Below are 24,661 nucleotides of genomic sequence, written 5' to 3' on the forward strand. Positions count from 1 at the left end.
CTCATCCCCGTTCTTTGAACGCTTCCGCGCGTGATCTACAAAGGCATGTAGATTCAATCCGATTACTCATTGCTAGATGAACTCCTAGATGGATCTTGGTGAAACCGTAGGAAAATTTTTGTTTTCTGCAACGTTCCCCGACAGTGGCATCATGAGCTAGGTCTATGCGTAGTTCTCTTGCACGAGTAGAACACAATTTGTTGTGGGCATTGATGTTGTCAACTTTCTTGCCGCTACTAGTCTTATCTTGCTTCAATGGTATTGTGGGATGAAGCGGCCCGGACCAACCTTACACGTACGCTTACGTGAGACCGGTTCCACCGACTAACATGCACAAGTTGCATAAGGTGGCTGGTGGGTGTCTGTCTCTCCCATTTTAGTTGGAGCGGATTCGATGAAAAGGGTCCTTATGAAGGGTAAATAGAAGTTGACAAATCACGTTGTGGCTTTCACGTAGGTAAGAAAACATTCTTGATAGAACCCTACTTTAGCCACGTAAAACATGCAACAACAATTAGAGGACGTCTAACTTGTTTTTGCAGCAAGTGCTTTGTGATATGATATGGCCAAAGTTGTGATGAATGATGAATGATATATATGTGATGTATGAGATGTTCATGCTATTGTAATAGGAATCACGACTTGCATGTCGATGAGTATGACAACCGGCAGGAGCCATAGTAGTTGTCTTTATTTTTTGTATGACCTGCGTGTCATTGAGAAACGCCATGTAAATTACTTTACTTTATTGCTAAACGCGTTAGCCATAGTAGTAGAAGTAATAGTTGGCGAGCAACTTCATGGAGATACGATGATGGAGATCATGATGATGGAGATCATGGTGTCATGCCGGTGACAAGATGATCATGGAGCCCCAAGATGGAGATCAAAGGAGCTATGTGATATTGGCCATATCATGTCACTATTATTATTTGATTGCATGTGATGTTTATCATGTTTTTGCATCTTGTTTGCTTAGAACGACGGTAGTAAATAAGATGATCCCTCATAATAATTTCAAGAAAGTGTTCCCCCTAACTGTGCACCGTTGCGACAGTTCGTTGTTTCGAAGCACCACGTGATGATCGGGTGTTAGATTCCAACGTTCACATACAACGGGTGTAAGACAGATTTACACATGCAAACACTTAGGTTGACTTGACGAGCCTAGCATGTACAGACATGGCCTCGGAACACAGAAGACCGAAAGGTCGAGCATGAGTCGTATAGAATATACGATCAACATGAAGATGTTCACGGATGTTGACTAGTCCGTCTCACATGATGATCGGACACGGCCTAGTTAACTCGGATCATGTTATACTTAGATTACAGGAGGGATGTTTATCTAAGTGGGAGTTCATTTAATAATTTGATTAGATGAACTTAGTCTAAAATCTTTACAATATGTCTTGTAGATCAAATGGCCCACGTAGTCCTCAACTTCAACGCGTTCCTAGAGAAAACCAAGCTGAAAGACGATGGCAGCAACTACACAGACTGGGTCCGGAACCTAAGGATCATCCTCATAGCTGCCAAGAAAGATTATGTCCTACAAGCACCGCTGGGTGACGCACCTGTTCTCCCTGCAGAACAAGACGTTATGAACGCTTGGCAGGCACGTACCGATGACTACTCCCTTGTTCAGTGCGGCATGCTTTACAGCTTAGAGCCGGGGCTCCAAAAGCGTTTTGAGAGACACGGAGCATATGAGATGTTCGAAGAGCTGAAAATGGTTTTCCAAGCTCATGCCCGGGTCGAGAGATATCAAGTCTCCGACAAGTTCTTCAGCTGTAAGATGGAGGAAAACAGTTCTGTCAGTGAGCACATACTCACTATGTCTGGGTTACATAACCGCTTGACTCAGCTGGGAGTTAATCTCCCGGATGACGCGGTCATTGACAGAATCCTTCAGTCGCTTCCACCGAGCTACAAGAGCTTTGTGATGAACTTCAATATGCAGGGGATGGAAAAGACCATTCCTGAAGTATTTGCAATGCTGAAATCAGCAGAGGTCGAAGTCAAAAAGGAACATCAAGTGTTGATGGTGAATAAAACCACTAAGTTCAAGAAGGGCAAGGGTAAGAAAGCTTTCAAGAAGGACGGCAAGGGAGTTGCCGCGCCCGGCAAGCAAGCTGCCGAGAAGAAGCCAAAGAATGGACCCAAGCCCGAGACTGAGTGCTTTTATTGCAAGGAAAGTGGTCACTCGAAGCGGAACTGCCCCAAGTACTTAGCGGACAAGAAGGCCGGCAAAACGAAAGGTATATGTGATATACATGTAATTGATGTGTACCTTACCAGTACTCGTAGTAGCTCCTGGGTATTTGATATCGGTGCAGTTGCTCACATTTGTAACTCAAAGCAGGAGCTGCGGAATAAGCGGAGACTGGCAAAGGACGAGGTGACGATGCGCGTCGGGAATGGTTCCAAGGTCAATGTGATCGCCGTCGGCACGCTACCTCTACATTTACCTTCGGGATTAGTTTTAAACCTTAATAATTGTTATTTAGTGCAAGCTTTGAGCATGAACATTGTATCAGGATCTCGTTTAATTCGAGATGACTACTCATTTAAATCCGAGAATAATGGTTGTTCTATTTATATGAGAGATATGTTTTATGGTCATGCTCCAATGGTGAATGGTTTATTCTTAATGAATCTCGAGCGTAATGCTACACATGTTCATAGTGTGAGTACCAAAAGATGTAAGATTGTTAATGATAGTCCCACATACTTGTGGCACTGCCGCCTTGGTCACATAGGTGTCAAACGCATGAAGAAGCTCCATGCTGATGGACTTTTAGAGTCTCTTGATTACGAATCATTTGACACGTGCGAACCATGCCTCATGGGTAAAATGACCAAGACTCCGTTCTCAGGAACAATGGAGCGAGCAACCAACTTATTGGAAATCATACATACTGATGTGTGCGGTCCAATGAGTGTTGAGGCTCGCGGTGGCTATCGTTATGTTCTCACCCTCACTGATGACTTGAGTAGATATGGGTATGTCTACTTAATGAAACACAAGTCTGAGACCTTTGAAAAGTTCAAGGAATTTCAGAGTGAGATTCAGAATCAACGTGACAGGAAAATCAAGTTCCTGCGATCAGATCATGGAGGAGAATACTTGAGTCACGAGTTTGGCACACACTTAAGAAAATGTGGAATAGTTTCACAACTCACGCCGCCTGGAACACCTCAGCGTAATGGTGTGTCCGAACGTCGTAATCGCACTCTATTAGATATGGTGCGATCTATGATGTCTCTTGCCGATTTACCGCTATCTTTTTGGGGCTATGCTTTAGAGACTGCCGCATTCACTTTAAATAGGGCTCCGTCGAAATCCGTTGAGACGACACCGTATGAATTATGGTTTGGGAAGAAACCTAAGCTGTCATTTCTAAAAGTTTGGGGATGCGATGCTTATGTCAAGAAACTTCAACCTGAAAAGCTCGAACCCAAGTCGGAAAAATGCGTCTTCATAGGATACCCTAAAGAAACTATTGGGTATACCTTCTACCTCAGATCCGAAGGCAAGATCTTTGTTGCCAAGAATGGATCCTTTCTAGAGAAAGAGTTTCTCTCAAAAGAAGTAAGTGGGAGGAAAGTAGAACTTGATGAAGTATTACCTCTTGAACCGGAAAATGGCGCAACTCAAGAAAATGTTCCTGAGGTGCCTGCACCGACTAGAGAGGAAGTTAATGATGATGATCAAGATACTTCTGATCAAGCTCCTACTGAAATTCGAAGGTCCACAAGGACACGTTCCACACCAGAATGGTACGGCAACCCTGTCTTGGAAATTATGTTGTTAGACAACGGTGAACCTTCGAACTATGAAGAAGCGATGGCGGGCCCGGATTCCGACAAATGGCTAGAAGCCATGAAATCCGAGATAGGATCCATGTATGAAAACGAAGTATGGACTTTGACTGACTTGCCCGTTGAGCGGCGAGCCATAGAAAATAAATGGATCTTTAAGAAGAAGACAGACGCGGATGGTAATGTGACCATCTATAAAGCTCGGCTTGTCGCTAAGGGTTATCGACAAGTTCAAGGGGTTGACTACGACGAGACTTTCTCACCGGTAGCGAAGCTAAAGTCCGTCCGAATCATGTTAGCAATTGCCGCATTCTATGATTATGAGATATGGCAAATGGACGTCAAAACGGCATTCCTTAATGGTTTCCTTAAGGAAGAATTGTATATGATGCAGCCGGAAGGTTTTGTCGATCCTAAGAATGCTAACAAGGTGTGCAAGCTCCAACGCTCGATTTATGGGCTGGTGCAAGCATCTCGGAGTTGGAACATTCGCTTTGATGAGATGATCAAAGCGTTTGGGTTTACACAGACTTATGGAGAAGCCTGCGTTTACAAGAAAGTGAGTGGGAGCTCTGTAGCATTTCTCATATTATATGTAGATGACATACTTTTGATGGGAAATGATATAGAACTTTTGGACAGCATTAAGGCCTACTTGAATAAGAGTTTTTCAATGAAGGACCTTGGAGAAGCTGCTTATATATTAGGCATCAAGATCTATAGAGATAGATCAAGACGCCTCATAGGTCTTTCACAAAGCACATACCTTGATAAGATATTGAAGAAGTTCAATATGGACCAGTCTAAGAAGGGGTTCTTGCCTGTGTTGCAAGGTGTGAAATTGAGCTCAGCTCAATGTCCGACCACGGCAGAAGATATAGAAGAGATGAGTGTCATCCCCTATGCCTCAGCCATAGGTTCTATTATGTATGCCATGCTGTGTACCAGACCTGATGTAAACCTTGCCGTAAGTTTGGTAGGAAGGTACCAAAGTAATCCCGGCAAGGAACACTGGACAGCGGTCAAGAATATCCTGAAGTACCTGAAAAGGACTAAGGAAATGTTTCTCGTTTATGGAGGTGACGAAGAGCTCGTCGTAAAAGGTTACGTCGACGCTAGCTTCGACACAGATCTGGATGACTCTAAGTCACAAACCGGATACGTGTATATTTTGAATGGTGGGGCAGTAAGCTGGTGCAGTTGCAAGCAAAGCGTCGTGGCGGGATCTACATATGAAGCAGAGTACATGGCAGCCTCGGAGGCAGCGCATGAAGCAATTTGGGTGAAGGAGTTCATCACCGACCTAGGAGTCATACCCAATGCGTCGGGGCCATCAAGCTCTTCTGTGACAACACTAGAGCTATTGCTCTTGCCAAGGAGCCCAGGTTTCACAAGAAGACAAGGCACATCAAGCGTCGCTTCAACTCCATTCGTGAAAATGTTCAAGATGGAGACATAGATATTGGTAAAGTACATACGAACCTGAATGTAGCAGATCCGTTGACTAAACCTCTCCCTAGAGCAAAACATGATCAACACCAGAATTCCATGGGTGTTCGATTCATCACAATGTAACTAGATTATTGACTCTAGTGCATGCAAGTGGGAGACTGTTGGAAATATGCCCTAGAGGCAATAATAAAAGCTTTATTATTATTATATTTCCTTGTTCATGATAATTGTCTTTATTCATGCTATAATTGTGTTATCCGGAAATCGTAATACATGTGTGAATAATAGACACCAACATGTCCCTAGTAAGCCTCTAGTTGACTAGCTCGTTGATCAATAGATAGTCATGGTTTCCTGACTATGGACATTGGATGTCATTGATAACGAGATCACATCATTAGGAGAATGATGTGATGGACAAGACCCAATCCTAAACATAGCATAAGATCGTATAGTTCGTTTGCTAGAGTTTTCCAATGTCAAGTATCCTTTCCTTAGACCATGAGATCGTGTAACTCCCGGATACCGTAGGAGTGCTTTGGGTATACCAAACATCACAACGTAACTGGGTGACTATAAAGGTATACTATGGGTATCTCCGAAAGTGTCTGTTGGGTTGACACGGATCAAGATTGGGACGTATGACGGAGAGGTATCACTGGGCCCACTCGGTAATGCATCATCATAATGAGCTCAAAGTGACCAAGTGTCTGGTCACGGGATCATGCATTACGGTACGAGTAAAGTGACTTGCCGGTAACGAGATTGAACGAGGTATTGGGATACCGACGATCGAATCTCGGGCAACTAACATACCGGTTGACGAAGGGAATTGTATACGGGGTTGCTTGAATCCTCGACATCGTGGTTCATCCGATGAGATCATCGAGGAGCATGTGGGAGCCAACATGGGTATCCAGATCCCGCTGTTGGTTATTGACCGGAGAGCAATCTCGGTCATGTCTACATGTCTCCCGAACCCGTAGGGTCTACACACTTAAGGTTCAGTGACGCTAGGGTTGTAGGGATATGTATATGCAGTAACCCGAATGTTGTTCGGAGTCCCAGATGAGATCCCGGACGTCACGAGGAGTTCCGGAATGGTCCGGAGGTAAAGAATTATATATAGGAAGTGCTATTTCGGGCATCGGGACAAGTTTCGGGGTCACCGGTATTGTACCGGGACCACCGGAAGGGTCCCGGGGGTCCACCGGGTGGGGCCACCTGCCCCGGGGGGGCACATGGGCTGTAGGGGGTGCGCCTTGGCCTATATGGGCCAAGGGCACCAGCCCCAAGAGGCCCATGCGCCTAGGGTTCAAGAAGGGAAGAGTCCCAAAAGGGGAAGGCACCTCCGAGGTGCCTTGGGGAGGAGGGATTCCTCCCTTGGCCGCCGCCCCCCTAGGAGATTGGATCTCCTAGGGCCGGCTCCCCCCCTTGGCCCCCCTATATATAGTGGGGAGATGGAGGACTTCTCACCCCATGCCTTTGGTGCCTCCCTCTCCCTCTCCAACACCTCCTCCTCCTCCATAGTGCTTGGCGAAGCCCTGCCGGAGTACTGCAGCTCCATCACCACCACGCCGTCGTGCTGCTGCTGGAGCCATCTTCCTCAACCTCTCCTTCCCCCTTGCTGGATCAAGAAGGAGGAGACGTTACGCTGACCGTACATGTGTTGAACGCGGAGGTGCCGTCCGTTCGGCGCTAGGATCTCCGGTGATTTGGATCACGTCGAGTACGCCTTCCTCATCCCCGTTCTTTGAATGCTTCCGCGCGTGATCTACAAAGGTATGTAGATGCAATCTGATTACTCGTTGCTAGATGAACTCCTAGATGGATCTTGGTGAAACCATAGGAAATTTTTTGTTTTCTGCAACGTTCCCCAACATATGACTGGATCATGTTTATTGCAATACGGTTATTCATTTAAGTCAAAGAATAATTGTTGTTCTGTTTACATGAATAATACCTTCTATGGTCATACACTTAATATAAATGGTTTATTGAATCTCAATCGTAGTGATACACATATTCATAATATTGATGCCAAAAGATGCAAAGTTGATAATGATAGTGCAACATACTTGTAACACTGCCGTTTAGGTCATACTGGTGTAAAGCGCATGAAGAAACTCCATGCGGATGGACTTTTGGAATCACTTGATTATGAATCATTTGATGCTTACGAACCATGCCTCACGGGCAAGATGACTAAGACTCCGTTCTCTGGAACAATGGAGCGAGCCACTAACTTATTGGAAATAATACATACTGATGTATGTGATCCGATGAGTGTTGAGGCTCGCGGCGGGTATCGTTATTTTCCGACATTCACATATGATTTGAACAGATATGAGTATATCTACTTAATGAAACACAAGTCTGAAACGTTTGAAAAGTTCAAATAATTTCAAAGTGAAGTGGAGAATCATCTTAACAAGAAAATAAAGTTTCTACGATCTGATCGCGGAGACGAAATATTTGAATTACGAGTTTGGCCTTCAATTGAAACAATGTCGAATAGTTTTCGCAACTCACGCCACCTGGAACACCACAGCGTAATGGTATGTACGAACGTCATAACCATACTTTATTAGATATGGTGCGACATATGATGTCTCTTACCGATTTACCACTATCATTTTGGGGTTATGCATTAGAGACAGTTGCATTCACGTTAAATAGGGCATCGTCTAAAAATCCGTTGAGATGACACCGTATGAACTGTGATTTAGCAAGAAACCTAAGCTGTCATTTCTTAAAGTTTGGGGTTGCGATGCTTATGTGAAAAAGTTTCAGCCTGATAAACTCAAACCAAATCGGAGAAATGCGTCTTCATAGGATACCCAAAAGAAACTATTGGGCACACCTTTTATCACAGATCCGAAGGCAAGATCTTTGTTGCTTAAAGTGGATCCTCTCTAGAGAAGGAGTTTCTCTCAAAAGAAGTGAGTGGGAGGAAAGTAGAACTTGATGAGGTAATTGTACCTTCTCCCGAATTGGAAAGTAGTTCATCACAAAAATCAGTTCCAGTGATGCCTACACCAATTAGTGAGGAAGTTAATGATGATGATCATGAAACTTCAGATCAAGTTACTACCGAACCTCATAGGTCAACCAGAGTACGGTCCGCACCAGAGTGGTACGGCAATCCTGTTCTGGAGGTCATGTTACTTGAGCATGACGAACCTACGAACTATGAGGAAGCGATGATGAGCCCAGATTCTGCAAAATGGCTTGAGGCCATGAAATCTAAGATGGGATCCATGTATAAAGAACAAAGTATGGACTTTGATTGACTTGTCCGATGATTAGTGAGCCATTGAGAATAAATGGATCTTCAAGAGGAAGACGGACGCTGATAGTAATGTTGCTATCTACAAAGCTCGAATTGTCACAAAAGGTTTTCGACAAGTTCAAGGTGTTGACTACGATCAGAATTTCTCACTCGTATCGATGCTTAAAAGTCTGTCTGAATCATGTTAGCAGTTACCGCATTTTATGAAATCTGGCAAATGGATATCAAAACTACATTCCTTAATGGATTTATTAAAAAAGAGTTGTATATGATGCAACGAGAAGGTTTTGTCAATCCTAAATATGCTAACAAAGTGTGCAAGCTCCAGCGATCCATCTATGGACTGGTGCAAGCATCTCAGAGTTGGAATATGCGCTTTGATGAGTTGATCAAAGCATATAGTTTTATACAGACTTTTAGAGAAACCCGTATTTACAAGAAAGTGAGTGGGAGCTCTGTAGCATTTCTAATATTATATGTGGATGATATATTGTTGATCGGAAATGATACTGAATTTCTGGATAGCATAAAAGGATACTTGAATAAGAATTTTTCAATGAAAGACCTTGGTAAAGCTGCTTACATATTGGGCATCGAGATCTATAGAGATAGATCAAGACGCTTGATAAATTTCTCAATGAGTACATACCTTGAGAAGTTTTTGAAGTAGTTCAAAATGGAACAGTCAAAGAATGAGTTCTTGACTATGTTGCAAGGTGTGAAGTTGAGTAAAGACTCAAAAACCGACCACGGCAGAAAATAGAAAGAGAATGAAAAAGTCATTCCCTATGCCTCAGTCATATGTTCTATAAAGTATGCTATGCTGTGTACCAGACCTATTGTATACCTTAGCATGATTTTGGCAAGGGAGTACAATAGTGATCTAGGAGTAGATCACTGGACAGCGGTAAAAATTATCCTTAGAGGACTAAGGAAATATTTCTCGGTTATGGAGGTGATAAAAGAGTTTGTCGTAAATAGTTATGTCGATGCAAGCTTTTGACACCGATCTAGATGACTCTAAGTCTCGATCTAGATACATATTGAAAGTGGAAGCAATTAGCTAGAGTAGCTCCGTGCAGAGTATTGTAAACATAGAAATTTGCAAAATACAGACGGATCTGAATATTGCAGACCCATAGACTAAACTTCTCTCACAAGCAAAACATGATCACTCTTTGGGTGTTAATCACATAGTGATGTGAACTTGATTATTGACTCTAGTAAACCCTTTGAGTATTAGTCACATGGAGATGTGAACTAATCACATAAAGATGTGAAATTATTGGTGTTAAATCACATAACGATATGAACTAGATTATTGACTCTAGTGCAAGTGGGAGACTGAAGGAAATATGCCCTAGAGGCAATAATAAAGTTATTATTTATTTCCTTATACCATGATAAATGTTTGTTATTCATGCTAGAATTGTATTAACCAGAAACTTAGTACATATGTGAATACATAGACAAACAGAGTGTCCCTAGTATGCCTCTACTTGACTAGCTCGTTAATCAAAGATGGTTAAGTTTCCTAGCCATGGACATATGTTGTCATTTGATGAACGGGATCACATAATTAGAGAATGATGTGATGGACTAGACCCATCTGTTAGCTTAGCACTATGATCATTTAGTTTAATGCTATTGCTTTCTTCATGACTTATACATGTTCCTATGACAATGAGATTATGCAACTCCCGAATACCGGAGGAACACTTAGTGTGCTATCAAACGTCACAACGTAACTGGGTGATTATAAAGATGCTCTACAGGTGTCTCCGATGGTGTTTGTTGAGTTGGTATAGATCGAGATTAGGATTTGTCACTCCGATTGTCGGAGAGGTATCTCTGGGCCCTCTCGGTAATGCACATCACTATAAGCCTTGCAAGCAATGTGACTAATGAGTTAGTTGCAGAATGATGCATTACGGAACGATTAAAGAGACTTTCCGGTAACGAGATTGAACTAGGTATGAGGATATCGACGATCGAATCTCGGGCAAGTAGCATACCGATGACAAAAGGAACAACATATGTTGTTATGCAGTTTGACTGATAAAGATCTTCGTAGAATATGTAGGAGCCAATATGAGCATCCAGGTTCCGCTATTGATTATTGACTGGAGATGTGTATCGGTCATGTCTACATAGTTCTCGAACCCGTAGGGTCCGCACGCTTAACGTTCGATGACGATTTGTATTATGAGTTATGTGATTTGATGTACCAAAGGTTGTTCGGAGTTCCGGATGAGATCACGGACACGACGAGGAGTCTCAAAATGGTCGAGACGTAAAGATCAATATATTGAAAGGCTATATTCGGACATCGGAAAGGTTCCAAGTGATTCGGGTATTTTTCGGAGTACCGGAGAGTTACAGGAATTCGCCGGAGGAAGTAGTGGGCCTTAATGGGCCATACGGGAAAGAGAGAAGGGCCTCAAGGGGTGCCCCCCATGGGCTAGTCCGAATTGGACTAGGGAGGGGGCGGCGCCCCCCTCTTTCCTTCTCCCTCTCCTCTCCTTCCTTCTTCTCCTACATGGACTAGGAATGGGGGAAACCTACTCCTACTAGGAGTAGGAATCCCCCCTTTGGGCGTGCCCCTTGAGGTCGGCCCTCCTCCTCGTCCCCTCGTTTATATACAGGGGAGGTGGGCACCCCATAGACACACAAGTTGATTTCTTAGCCGTGTGTGGTGCCCCCCTCCACAGATTTCCACCTCAGTCATATTGTCGTAGTGCTTAGGCGAAGCCCTGCGCCGGTAACTTCATCATCACCGTCACCACGCCGTCGTGCTGACGAAACTCTCCCTCGGCTTCAGCTGGATCTAGAGTTCGAGGGACGTCACCGAGCGGAACGTGTGCAGATCACGGAGGTGCCGTGCGTTCGATACTTGATTGGTTGGATCGTGAAGACGTTCGACTACGTCAACCGAGGGTACGTAGACACACTCTCCTCGCTTGTTGCTATGCATCTCCTAGATATATCTTGCGTGATCGTATGAAAATTTTGAAATACTGCGTTCCTCAACACGTGGACGTAGTCATCCATGGCGTAGCGCGAGCTTGGGCGAAAAACGCCCGTACGGGCGCGGGTGACCGGACCGGCCACGGGCGCCTGGGGCGCCGGGGGCGCCAACGCCGCGGCTGGAGGAGGCGCCACATGCGGGGGCGCGCCTCGAAGCCAAGGGCGGGCCGAGAGAGGCGCGCGAGCGCCCTGGGAGAGGTGTCGAGGAGCCCGCGTCACCGGTGGCCGGAGGAACAGCCGCGGGTACCTGGTGAAACGGAAACACATGCTCATCAAAGTGAAAATGCCGGGAAGTGAACACACGGTGGGAAACGGGATCGTAGCACCGATATCCCTTGAAGTTGGAGGGGTAGCCGATGAAAATTCAAGCGACAGAACGAGGTGCGAGTTTGTGAGGAGCGGAGTCGGCAGTGCTAGGATAGCAAAGGCACCCGAAAATACGCAAGCCATCATAAGATGTGGGCGTACCGAAGAGAAGATGGTGAGGTGCATAGTTCCACAGTGGGCGGTAAGGGCGAAGGTTAAGGAGAAGAGAAGCAGTAGCGAGTGCGTCCGGCTAGAAACGAGGCGGCACGTTAGCATGGAACAGGAGCGTGCGAACGCAGTCGTTCAGAGTGCGAAGGACGCATTCGGCTCGATTGTTCTGCTGAGAAGTATACGGGCATGTGAGACGAAAAACTATGCCGTGGTGCGACAGAAAAGTGCGGAAAGCAAGGTTGTCGAACTCTTTTTCATTGTCAGTCTGAAGAGCAAGGATGAGACACCCAAACTGCATGCTGACATATGAGTAAAAAGCCGTCAAAGTGAAAAGTGCATCCGACTTTCTGCACAAAGGAAAAGTCCATACATAATAAGAATAATCATCAAGGATAACCAAATAATATAAATAGCCCGAATTACTAGGAACCGGAGGGGTCCACACATCGCTATGACTCAACTGAAAAGGAAAAGAAGCTATGATGGTGGAGTTATTAAACGGGAGGCGAACATGTTTGCCAACGCGACAGGCATAACAAGTACCCTCGTGCGAGAGCTCTTTGGCGGGCCAAGGCAGAAAACTAGCCCCTGCCGGATGTTGATTCCGTCCGCAACATAGGGCCGGAGTGGCTGCTGGACGTCCTTGCTGATCTACCTGAGACGATAAGAATGGTTCTGCTCATGACTCTTTGGCGTCTTGGCATGTTTGGAATGAGATCACACACACTGGAAGGACGCACCTTAACAAATGAAGCATCATGCAGATTTCTTTTGACCTAGTATATCTCATCGCTGTTGTGTATAATGCTCTTTGTCAACGCTGATACGTTCGACTCTTCCCCATACGAAGGTGTGTATGAATGATGTTTTGTCCTGTTTGAGTAATATATACATTCCTGCATTTTCCTGCCAAAAAAAATCGATCACAAACGGTCCATTAATAACTAAATTGCGGAATGAAATACTTCAACTTTTTCATATGCTCGCAATCAAGAACAATGTGGTGTTGAGATTTTACGTACCGTGATAGCTACCTGTGTGGTGTGGAGATTGCTCTACATAATTGTGTTAATCATGGTTCGCCATGCATGTTCTCTAATAATCCAATTTCTTCCTCGTATGCTGACCAAGCAAATATTCAATATTTAATAATTAAACAATGAACGTAATTGTCAAGGTCTTGTAGCTCAATTCGTTAGAGCATCGGTCTTATATGCCGCAGGTTGAGTGTTCAAGCCCCTCCGAGACCAATATATTTTTAAAATTATGCACGTAATAAGCTTGAGGTTGCTAGATGTGCAGACCGTACAGGTGGGGTGGATGTGCTCATTTTTTGGCACTATGCACGTAATAAGCTTGCAATACATATTAATTTCAATATTTAAAAGTTAAATAATATTCATAATTGGTGAGATCTTGTAGCTCAATTGGTTAGAGCGTCGGTCTTATCAACCGCAGGTTGAGGGTTGAACCCCCTCCCAGACCAAACTTTTTTTAGAAAAAAACAATTACGCACGTTATTTATTGCTGAGGTTTCGTTGCTCAACTGCTTAGAGCATCCTTATATGCCGTAGACAAAATATTAAAAAAATAGTATGCACATAAGTTTTTTTACGTTGCATTTAGTACAAGGTCCCTTGGAACAAAATATTATTTATATTTCAAGCTATTTTGAATCATTTTTATTTTTAAAAAATCATAATGGAATAGTAGGATGGAAAAAGAGAAAGTGTGGAAAAAATGACAAGAAGTTGGAACATCAATTTGAAAGAGCTTGTACGCATAATTTCGGCATCGCTTTGCAAAAGAGGCTTGTAATAGACGCTATTGCTGTGGTTTTGTTGCTCAACTACTTAGAGCATCCTTTTATGCCGTAGACAAATCTTTTTCTTTTGGTTTATAAATAATTATGCATGTAAGCTTTTTCTACATTGCTCTTAGTACAAGGTTCCCTCGAAACAAATATTATTTACTTTAAGCTATTTTGGATCTTTATTATTCTTAAAAAAATATGGAATGGAATGGTATGATGGAAAAAAGAAAAGAAAAAAAGTGTGAAAAAATGACAAGAAGATATTGGAACATCAATTTGAAAGAGCTTGTACGTGTAATTCTGTCATCGCTTCGCAAAAGGCTACTAACTAGCGTCTTTTTTTAAACAATATAGATGCAAACACTTATACATAGGCACATACACTCATCTCTATGAATGCACACACACATGCCCTACTCATATGAGCACCTTTGAGAGACTGAGTCAGCATGTCATGTTGAGATTGACATTCGTAGTCGAGGGGAACATCTCCTCCGATCCCACTGAACGAGCATCGCGAGAAGGCTTGGTGGGCTGGGGGTACGACCACCGGTGTCAAGTCTAGGACTTGAAGCTTGATGGGCTGGGGATACCATTTTCTTTCTAACCATTCAACCACAGATTGATTTGCTAACAAGCGTCTTTCGACAAAGCAAATTCGTGTCAGATGCAGAAATGCGTCTTCGTCTTTCGACAAAGCAAATTCGTGTCAGGTGCAGAAATGTGTCTTCGTCAAGGATGTGTAGAAGAGCAATGAATGGAGCATGTATGAGATTATGATTGCACGATGTATTGCTCTTATACATAGGCACGTATATATGATATACAACGGTGGGCCACGAACCTCCACTATACAAGAAACTAGGAGGTGGGCCCAATACACAATATGCACAGAACACAAGAAACCAGGAGGCGGGCCCAAAAATCACATATATTCCAAAAAAAAATCTCCGTCGGTTTTTATCCCGTTTGGACTCCGTTTGATATGGATTTACTGCGAAACAAAAACCATGCAACAAACAGGAACTGGCACTGGGCACTGGATCAATATGTTAGTCCCAAAAATAATATAAAAAGTTGCCAAAAGTATATAATAGTTGTAGAATATTGGCATGGAACAATAAAAAATTATAGATACGACGGAGACGTATCAGCATCCCCAAGCTTAATTCCTGCTCGTCCTCGAATAGGTAAATGATAAAAAAGATAATTTTTGATGTGGAATGCTACCTAGCATAATCTTGATCACATATCTAATCATGGCATGAATATTAAGACACGAGTGATTCAAAGCAACAGTCTATCATTTGACATAAAAAACAATAATACTTCAAGCCCCCTAATAAAGCAGTCATGTCTTTTCAAAATAACAAGGCCAAAGAAAGTTATCCCTACAAAATCATATAGTCTGGCTATACTCCATCTTCACCACACAAAATATTCACATCAAGCACAACCCCGATGACAAGCCGAGCAATTGGTTCATACTTTTTAACGCGCTTCAGTATTTTCAACCCTTACGCAATACATGAGCGTGAGCCATGGATATAGCACTATAGGTGGGATAGAATGGTGGTTGTGGAGAAGACAAAAAGGAGAAGATAATCTCACATCAACTAGGCGTATCAATGGGCTATGGAGATGCCCATCAATAGATATCAATGTGAGTGAGTAGGGATTGCCATGCAACGGATGCACTAGAGCTATAAGTGTATAAAGCTCCAACTGAAACTGAGTGGGTGTGCATCCAACTTGCTTGCTCATGAAGACCTCGGACATTTGAGGAAGCCCATCATCAGAATATACAAGCCAAGTTCTATAATGAAAATTCCCACTAGTATATGAAAGTGATAACTCAAGAGACTCTCTATATGAAGAACATGGTACTACTCTGAAGCACAAGTGTGGTAAAAGGATAGTAACATTGCCCCTTCTCTCTTTTTCTCTCATTTTTATTTTTTATTTTTTATTTTTTTATGGTGGGCTTCTTTGGCCTCTTTTTTATTTGGGCTTCTTTGGCCTCCTTTATTTATTTTTAAAGTCCGGAGTCTCATCCCGACTTGTGGGGGAGTCATAGTCTCCATCATCCTTTCCTCACTGGGGCAATGCTCTAATAATGATGATCATCACACTTTTATTTACTTACAACTCGATATTACAACTCGATACTAGAACAAAGATATGACTATATGAATGCCTCCGGAGGTGTACCAGGATGTGCAATGATCTACCGTAGCAATGACATCAAAAAATGGACAAGTCATGAAAACATCATGCTAGCTATCTTACGATCATGCAAAGCAATATGACAATGAATGCTCAAGTCATGTATATGATGATGATGGAAGTTGCATGGCAATATATCTCAGAATGGCTATGAAAATGCCATGATAGGTAGGTATGATGGCTGTTTTAAGGAAGGTATATGGTGGGTTTATGGTACCGACGAAAGTTCGCGATACTAGAGAGGCTAGCAATAATGGAAGGGTGAGAGTGCGTATAATCCATGGACTCAACATTAGTCATAAAGAACTCACATACTTATTGCAAAAGTTTATTAGCCCTCGAAGCAAAGCACTACTACACATGCCCCTAGGGGGATAGATTGGTAGGAAAAGACCATCGCTCGTCCCCGACCGCCACTCATAAGGAAGACAATCAATAAATACCTCATGCTCCAACTTCGTTACATAACGGTTCACCATACGTGCATGCTACGGGAATCACAAACCTCAACACAAGTATTTCTACTAATCCACAACTACCCACTAGCATGACTCTAATATCACCATCTTTATATCGCAAAACTATTGCAAGGAATCAAACATATCATATTCAGTGATCTACAAGTTTTATGTAGGATTTTATGACTAACCATGTGAATGACCAATTACTGTCATCTCTCTAAATAGATATAAGTGAAGCAAGAGAGTTTAATTCTTTCTACAAAGGATATGCCCACGCTCTAACAAATATAAGTGAAGCAAAAGAGCATTCTACAAATGGTGGTTTTCTATGTAAAGAGAAACAGGCAATCCAAACTTCAAAAGATATAAGTGAAGCACATGAAGCATTCTATAAAGCCATACTCCAAAGATATAAGTGAAGTGCATAGAGCATTCTATAAATCAACCAAGGACTATCTCATACCCGCATGGTGCATAAAAGAAAATGAAAACTAAATGCAAAAGATGCTCCAAGATTGAACATATCGCATGAACGAAACGAATCCGAAAACATACCGATACTTGTTGAAGAAAGAGGGGATGCCTTCCGGGGAATCCCCAAGCTTAGACGCTTGAGTCTCCTTGAATATTTACTTGGGGTGCCTCGAGAATTCCCAAGCTTGAGCTCTTGCCTCTCTTCCTTCTTCTCACATCGAGACCTTCTCGATCATTGAACACTTCATCCACACAAAACTTCAACAAAAAACTCGGTAAGATCCGTTAGTATAATAAAGCAAATCACTACTCTAAGTACTGTTGCAAACCAATTCATATTTTGTTTTTGCATTGTGTCTACTGTAATATAACTTTTCCATGTCTTAATCCACTGATATAAATCGTTAGTTTCATCAAAACAAGCAAACTATGCATCAAAAACAGAATCTGTCTAAAACAGAACAGTCTATAACAATCTGAACATTCATCATACTTCTGATACTTGAAAAATTCTGCCAAAATTAGGAATAATAAACAATTTGTAAAGAAATACAGTGCAAAAAGAATCAGAACCGTTTGACGTTCCAGTAAAAAATGTAAAACCGCGCACTACAGCCAAAGTTTCTGTCCTGCACCGTACAAACCATCAAGCAAATGTAAACATCCTAAAGGCAAACCTTGGCACATCATTTTTATAATACAATGGAATTGTACAAGGGAATAATTATTTTTATTGAAAAGTTTCTGTGATCAAGATTCACATAGTTTCCGTGAGCATGAACAAAGTTCAAGGAGCTCTCCCACTTCAACAATACTTGTCTTTCTCACTTTCACTTTCCTTTTTGAAAAGGTTTTGGGTTCCCCTCTTTATTTTTGTTATTTTTAAACTATATGAAAGCACTCAACATAAATAAATGACTCTCTAAAACTTTCGGGTTGTCTCCCTGGCAGTGCTTTCTTTAAAGCCATTAAGCTAGGCATATAGTGCTCAAGTAATGAATCCACCCGGATCCCAAGGTATATCAAAGCCAATTTTAATTAGCAATGATTTGGCATTTAGTAGTGAGCACAAAGCAACATATATCATGTAATGACGAAGTCTAACTCTCTTCCTATGCATCGGCATGTCATAAAAGAACAATTCATGCAATGCATAGTATAAACAGTTTCTTGCAATTTTATAGTATTGGAAATATAGAGAGGTGGAGATATAGTTCCTCTCTCATAATAATTGCAAGTAGGAGCAGCAAGCACATGCATATTATATTCGTCAAAATCATCATGTGTAATAATAAGACGCAACCCATCAATATAATCCTTAATAAGTGCAAACTTCTCCGATATAGTGTAGTCGGGATAATTCAAAAAGATAATAGGACTATCATGCGTGGATGCAATAGCAACAATTTCATGTTTAACATAAGGAACTATAGCAAGTTCATCTCCATAAGCATAATTCATATTGGCATCTTGGCCACAAGCATAGCAAGCATCATCAAAAAGGGATATTTCAAGAGAATCAAAAGGATCATAACAATCATCATAGCAATCATCCTTCGATAAGCATGAAGGGAAATTAAACAATGTATGAGTTGAAGAGTTACTCTCATTAGAAGGTGGGCACGGGTAGCTAATATGCTCTTCCTCCTTTTGTTCTTCGCTCTCCTCCTCATCTTTTTCATCCAATGAGCTCACAGTTTCATCAATTTCTTCTTCCATAGACTCCTGCAAAATATTAGTCTCTTCTTGGACAGCGGGGTAGTCCTCAATATATGGTTCAACATAGGCATTAGAAGCATAATTATCATAGCAATATTTAAGTATGGCAAAATTTTCAGATTTGTAAAGAGCAGCATCATACATTTCGATCAAAGAAGCAATTTCATAAGCACCCTTAAAAGCAACAAATTCTTCAATTTGTTGAACATCATAGTAACTACAAACACACTTAGCATACGAATATACGATTCCATTATCACTAAACTCACATTGATAGGGAAGGTGTTTCTTAGGGTTTTCAGAACAACAAGTAATATCATATATTTCGCATCAATTCCAAGCATAGCATTGCAAATGATGAATTTGACCCAGTAAAATTTTCCCTTTTTCAGATATTCGATGTCGCACATAACAAGCATGCTCATCTAAAGATTTTCCCTCAACTAAGCTAGTTGGGGTTTCAGCACGAGCACATAGGGATCGAAGATGATCCAAGTAATAAGCTTCAGGAGTGTGATAGATTTTGAGTGGTTCTTCAACCATTGGTTCAGTAGGTACAACTATTTTTTGGTATTTTGTGTTTCCTACCCATAACTAAAGATAGAAAACAACTAAGAACAGCAAATAAAAATTACTTAGTGATAAAGCAAACAAGCACACACGAGAATATTCACCCCACGCTATGACTCCCCGGCAACGGCGCCAGAAAAAGGTCTTTATAACCCACAAGTATAGGGGATCGCAACAATTTTCGATAAGTAAGGGTGTCGAACCCAACGAGGAGCTAAAGGTAGAACAAATATTCCCTCAAGTTCTATCGACCACCGATACAACTCTACGCACGCTTGACGTTTGCTTTACCTAGAACAAGTATGAAACTAGAAGTATTTTGTAGGTGTTTTTGGATAGGTTTGCAAGGTAATAAAGGGTATGTAAATAAAAAGTAGGGGCTGTTTAGATAAAGACACAACTAAATTAGTTTTAGTAGAGAGCTTTTTGTTACGAGAAAGTTATTTGTCCCTAGGCAATCGATAACTAGACCGGTAATCATTATTGCAATTTTATTTGAGGGAGAGGCATAAGCTAACATACTTTCTCTACTTGGATCATATGCATTTATGATTGGAACTCTAGCAAGCATCCACAACTACTAAAGATCATTAAGGTAAAACCCAACCATAGCATTAAAGTATCAAGTCCTCTTTATCCCATACGCAAACAACCTACTTACTCGGGTCTGTGCTTCTGTCACTCACGCCACCCACTGATACGTCTCCAACGTATCTATAATTTTTGATTGCTCCATGCTATATTATCTACTGTTTTGGACATTATTGGGCTTTATTATCCATTTTTATATTAATTTTGGGACTAACCTACTGACCCAGAGCCCAGTGCCAGTTCCTGTTTTTTTCCCTTGTTTCAGTGTTTCGCGGAAAAGGAAAATCAAACAGAGTCCAATTGACCTAAAACTTCACGGAAATTATTTTTGGAAGGAAAGCAACACGGGAGACTTGGAGTCTACGTAAGGGAAGCAACGAGGAAGCCACGAGGCAGGGGGCGCCCCCACCCCCTGGGCGCGCCCTACACCCTCGTGGGCCCCTCATGGCTCCCCTGACGTACTTCTTCCGCCTATATATCTTCATATACCCTAAAACGATCGGGGAACACAATAGATCGGGAGTTCCGCCGCAAGAAGCTTCCGTAGCCACCGAGAACCAATCTAGACCCGTTCCGGCACCTTGCCGGAGGGGGAATCCCTCTCCGGTGGCCATCTTCATCATCCTGGTGCTCTCCATGACGAGGAGGGAATAGTTCTCCCTCGGGGCTGAGGGTATGTACTAGTAGCTATGTGTTTCATCTCTCTCTCTCTCGTGTTCTTGAGGTGATACGATCTTGATGTATTGCGATCTTTGCTATTATATTTGGATCCTATGATGTTTATCCCCCTCTACTCTCTTGTAATGGATTGAGTTTCCCCTTTGAAGTTATCTTATCGGATTGAGTCTTTAAAGATTTGAGAACACTTAATGTATGTCTTGCCATGCGTATCTGTGGTGACAATGGGATATCACGTGATTCACTTGATGTATGTTTTGGTGATTAACTTGCGGGTTCCGCCCATGAACCTATGCATAGGGTTTGGCACACGTTTTTGTCGTGATTTTCCGGTAGAATCTTTGGGGCACTCTTTGAAGTACTTTGTGTTGGTTTGAATAGATGAATATGAGATTGTGTGATGCATATCGTATAATCATACCCACGGATACTTGAGGTGACATTGGAGTATCTAGGTGACATTAGGGTTTTGGTTGATTTGTGTCTTAAGGTGTTATTCTAGTACAAACTCTAGGGCTGTTTGTGACACTTATAGGAATAGCCCAACGGATTGATTGGAAAGAATAACTTTGAGGTGGTTTCGTACCCTACCATAATCTCTTCGTTTCTTCTCCGCTATTAGTGACTTTGGAGTGACTCTTTGTTGCATGTTGAGGGATAGTTATGTGATCCAATTATGTTATTATTGTTGAGAGAACTTGCACTAGTGAAAGTATGAACCCTAGGCCTTGTTTCCTAGCATTGCAATACCGTTTACGCTCACTTTTATCATTAGTTACCTTGCTGTTTTTATATTTTCAGATTACAAAAACCTTTATCTACTATCCATATACCACTTGTATCACCATCTCTTCGCCGAACTAGTGCACCTATACAATTTACCATTGTATTGGGTGTGTTGGGGACACAAGAGACTCTTTGTTATTTGGTTGCAGGGTTGCTTGAGAGAGACCATCTTCATCCTACGCCTCCTACGGATTGATAAACCTTAGGTCATCCACTTGGGGGAAATTTGCTACTGTCCTACAAACCTCTGCACTTGGAGGCCAAACAACGTCTACAAGAAGAAGGTTGTGTAGTAGACATCAAGCTCTTTTCTGGTGCCGTTGCCGGGGAGGTTAGCGCTTGAAGGTATATCTTTAGATCTTGCAATCGAATCTTTTTGTTTCTTGTTTTAGCACCACTTTAGTGTATAAAAGAAAATTACAAAAAAATGGAATTAAGGGTACCTCATATGCTTCATCTTTTTAATATCTATCATGAAAATAAGGTTTCCAATAATTGTGCTCAAGTGCTAGAAGAAGAATGCATTAGAATGTTTGGCACTAAATATTTGAATGATGAGCATGATTGCAATGTTGTTAATATGAATTCCTTGAATATCCATGATGCTAATGATATGCAAAGCCACAAGCTTGGGGATGCTATGTTTGATGAAGATGATATTTTTTGTCCCCCAAGTTTTGATGAGCAAATTTATTTTGATGATGCATGCCTCCTATTTATGATGATTATAATTATGAAAGTGGATTTGGAGAGGTCATGACTTTATTTAGTGATGAATCCACTATTCCGGAAGAGGTTCCAATTGATTATGAGAACAAAGTTGCTATCTATGATGATTATTGTGATGACTTGTATGCTATAAAGAATAATGGTATCCATGAAACTTGTCATCATGATTTTAGTTTTCAATTGGATTATGCCTCACATGATAATTATTTTGTTGAGTTTGCTCCCACTACTATTCCGAATGAGAAGAATTTTGCTTATGTGGAGAGTAGTAAATTTTCTATGCTTGTAGATCATGAAAGCAATGCTTTATGTGCTGGTTATATTGTTGAATTCATTCATGATGCTACTGAAAATTATTATGAGGGAGGAATATATGCTTGTAGGAATTGCAACAATATCAAGTTTCCTCTCTATGTGCTTAAAATCTTGAAGTTATGCTTGTTTTGCCTTCCTATGCAAGTTGATTATTGTTCCCATAAGTTGTTTGATCATAAAATCCCTATGCATAGGAAGAGGGTTAGACTTAAATGTGATAGTCATATTCTTCATGATGCTCTCTTTATGTTTCAATTCTTATCTTTTATGTGAGCATCATTGAAATCATCATGCCTAGCTAGGGGCGTTAAACGACAGCGCTTGTTGGGAGGCAACCCAATTTTATTTTTTGATTTTTGTTCCTGTTTAGTAATAAATAATTTATCTATCCTCTGTTATGATTGAGTTTTTATGTTTTAATTAGTTTTTGTGCCAAGTAGAACCGTTGGGAAGACTTGGGGAAAGTCTTGTTGATCTTGCTGTAAAAAACAGAAACTTCAGCGCTCACGAGAATTGCTGCCATTTTTTGTTGGAGAGTGCTATTTAGTTAATTATTTTTTCAGATGATTAATAGACAAATTACTCAGTTACACCAATTTATTTGAGAATTTTATGAGTTCCATAAGTATACGTTTGATACAGATTACTACAAACTGTCTTGTTTTTGACAGATTCTGTTTTCGATGTGTTGTTTGCCTATTTTGATGAATCTATGAGTAGTATCGGAGGGTATGAACCATAGATAAGTTGGAATAAAGTAGATATTACACCAATATTAATTTAGAATGAGTTCACAACAGTACCTAAGTGGTGATTTATTTTCTTATACTAACGGAGCTTACGAGTTTTCTGTTAAGTTTTGTGTTGGGAAGTTTTCAAGTTTTGGGTAAAGATTCGATGGACTATGGAATGAGGAGTGGCAAGAGACTAAGCTTGGGGATGCCCAAGACACCCCAAGGTAATATTCAAGGAAAACCAAGAGCCTAAGCTTGGGGATGCCCCGGAAGGCATCCCCTCTTTCGTCTTCGTTCATCGGTAACTTTACTTCGAGCTATATTTTTATTCGCCACATGATATGTGTTTTGCTTGGAGCGTCATTTTATTTTCTTTTGTTTTGCTTGCTGTTTGAATAAAATACCAAGATCTGAAATTATTAAAGGTTAGAGAGTCTTCATATAGTTGCATAATTGTTCGACTACTCATTGATCTTCACTTATATCTTTCGAAGAAGTTCCTCATTTGCTCTAGTGCTTCACTTATATCTTTTTAGAGCACGGTGGTGGTTTTATTTTGTAGAAATAGGTGAAATCTCATGCTTCACTTATATTATTTTGAGAGTCTTTAGAACAGCATGGTAATTTGCTTTGGTTATGAAATTATTCCTAATATGATGGGTATCCAAGAGGGATATAATAAAAACTTTCATATAAGTGCATTGAATACTAAGAGAAGTTTGATACTTGATGATTGTTTTGAGATATGGAGGTAATAATATCAAAGTCGTGCTAGTTGAGTAGTTGTGAATTTGAGAAATGCTTGTGTTGAAGTTTGCAAGTCCCGTAGCATGCACGTATGGTAAACGTTATGTAACAAATTTGAAACATGAGGTGTTCTTTGATTGTCCTCCTTATGAGTGGCGGTCGGGGACGAGCGATGGTATTTTCCTACCAATCTATCCCCCTAGGAGCATGCGTGTAGTGCTTGGTTTTTTATGACTTGTAGATTTTTGCAATAAGTATGTGAGTTCTTTATGACTAATGTTGAGTCCATGGATTATACGCACTCTCACCCTTCCATCCTTGCTAGCCTCTTCGGTACCGTGCATTGCCCTTTCTCACATTGAGAGTTGGTGCAAACTTCGCCGGTGCATCCAAACCCCATGATATGATACGCTCTTTCACACATAAACCTCCTCATATCTTCCTCAAAACAACCACCATACCTACCTATTATGGCATTTCCATAACCATTCCAAGATATATTGCCATGCAACTTTCCACCATTCCATTTATCATGACACATTCATTATTGTCATATTTCTTAGCATGATCATGTAGTTGACATAGTATTTGTGGCAAAGCCACCGTTCATAATTTTTCATACATGTCGCTCTTGATTCATCGCAATCCCGGTACACCACCGGAGGCATTCATATAGAGTCATACTTTGTTCTAGTATCAAGTTGTAACCATTGAGTTGTAAATAAATAGAAGTGTGATGATCATC

Source organism: Triticum urartu, chromosome 2A, assembly GCF_056163025.1.
Source record: "Triticum urartu cultivar PI428250 chromosome 2A, HENAU_Tu73, whole genome shotgun sequence".
Lineage (NCBI taxonomy): Eukaryota > Viridiplantae > Streptophyta > Magnoliopsida > Poales > Poaceae > Triticum > Triticum urartu.